General features: G+C 38.6%; 1 pseudogene; it reads right to left on the bottom strand.

Moving 5' to 3' along the window:
• Positions 1–1,268: 1,268 nt before the first annotated feature.
• On the bottom strand, positions 1,269–1,840 carry LOC145070098 (mitochondrial import inner membrane translocase subunit TIM23-1 pseudogene; annotated as a pseudogene).
• Between the last annotated feature and the right edge of the window lie 203 nt (positions 1,841–2,043).

Here is a 2,043-nt window from a genome sequence, read left to right as displayed (position 1 = left end):
TAAGAGTCATAAAAATATACATTTTACTGTATCCACATGATAAAACCAACCTTCATTTGATTGCAAATACATAATTCTAGATTGTTGATCTACAAACCAGTTTTATAAACATTTTAAATTAATAACTAACTAAAGTAATAAATAAATAAAATATGATAAACTCGTCATTACCACTTGAAACTGAGACAGGTCTGGTTTCGGGTCCCACCCCATTGCCAACGATCTCATCTCTATCAATGGCAGCAACAGCTTCAACTTCAGCCTCAGAATCTTGTTTTTGAACGAATATATTGCAATCATTTTTGGTTTTTGAAATGTTTTGAGTCATGTCAGGACAAAAAGACCCTGGAGCCCCAATCACATGCGACACAACACGGCTACTAGGAGGGAGTATTGTTGGTGAGGTAACTGCCCCTGTTAATTATAGCTTAGCTTTATTAATTTGAGATATAATATAACTATAATGTTTAAAAATTTAAAATAAAAAATAAGCTTACCAAACTGAATTTTTTCACCAGCAAGGAGAGAGTTGATTGGGCTTAAAGATGATGAAATTGATTTTCCTTTTGTCAAGATTAATGAGGATGGTAAAATGGGTTCAGTAACCAAGGTGGTGGTATTGGTATTGGTATTGGTATGATCGGCTATAGATGTTACATGTGTTGTATTGAACCTTGCAGGCTTCATAGCCTCATCAAGTTAAGTTTGATTCAATGGAATAACCTGTATGTTGTATTAAAATTAGCTCAACATTTCACATGAACATAAAAAATTAAAAATTAAAAAATCAAAAACTTTTCGCCTGCGGATCCATTCGTGCATTACCCCAGTCACGCAAAGATGTTTGAACATCATCAACAGCCTTATTTTCAGTCTCAAACATGCGACTTGAACTACTATCTTCCACAATACCAGATCCTCTTTGTGGAGTCCTATAGATGTTACATGTGTTGTATTTGATGATTCAATCTGTGTTCTCACCCGAACAAAAATTCATCAACCAATAAAGCCACATAAACCTGTGTTGATACAATTCCCATATCAAAGTCTATAATGATTTATTTATGACTAAACCCTTCCAGACACTTATAAAGTACACAACATAAAAGGTTTCAACTATCAAGTGCACAAAAAAAAAATCACGCATTTCATTCCATGCCAAATTATGTCAATCATCTAAAATATTGTAAAAGACTACACATGAATCACCTTTGGAAATCTCAAAAGACCAAAACTTGTAGTAAGATGAAATTGAATACAGATCAAGCTCAGATTGGTACGTATCTCTTCAAAATCTGCTTCCTCGTCACGGCTAATCCCATCGCTATTCCACCAATAGCTCCGGCAACAGCCGCCGACCTAGGCCCCGCCGCCGCTTGTAAAGTGCTCCAGTCGCTAATCCAACAACCACGCTATTGATAATATCATCTGCATCCCTAGCCTTAACCATCCCGCTCTCCATACTAGCGTACAATAGTCTGATTACACCCGCACGGTTGCCGATCGTCCGACCTGCATGTCCAGAAGCATTTAAGATCCGATTAACCCTAAGTTTCATGGTGTCTCCAGCCTCAAAAGCCTTCACGCCCTCTACTAAACCCTTCCCGACGCCAACTACTGCGCCGATGAGGTAACCGATGCCGGTGTAGTATGTCAGGTTTTCGCCCCATGAACGCCGTTGAGCGATGGATTCCTCTTGAAAGAGGTATTCAGGAGATGTGGGAAGTTTGTACAGGGTTTGTGCGGGGACTCTAAGATCTTGGTAAGCGTTGTATAGCCGACGGTTGTCGTGATGGTCGTCACTTTCGTTGTGATTTGAAGATCTCGGTTGGTAAGACATGTCATACTTAGGGCTACGATTAGGGTTTCAATCTTTCAAGAATCTGATTCCAAAGGGGAGAGAGAGAGAGAGAGAGAGAGAGAGAGGAAGACGAATTGCTAAAAGGATTATTAGGGTTTTTTTGTTAGAAGATTTTAGAAGGAGAAGCGGGGTGTTTAATTTTTTTCTGGGACCACATCTTCCTTAACTAAAATATAAAACTA

The sequence above is a fragment of the Lactuca serriola genome, chromosome 8 (assembly GCF_051521515.1).
Source record: "Lactuca serriola cultivar US96UC23 chromosome 8, Lser_US96UC23_V15, whole genome shotgun sequence".
Taxonomy (NCBI): Eukaryota; Viridiplantae; Streptophyta; class Magnoliopsida; order Asterales; family Asteraceae; genus Lactuca; species Lactuca serriola.
The sequence above is the reverse complement of the archived record's forward strand: the minus strand, read 5'-3'. Positions and strand labels throughout refer to the sequence as shown.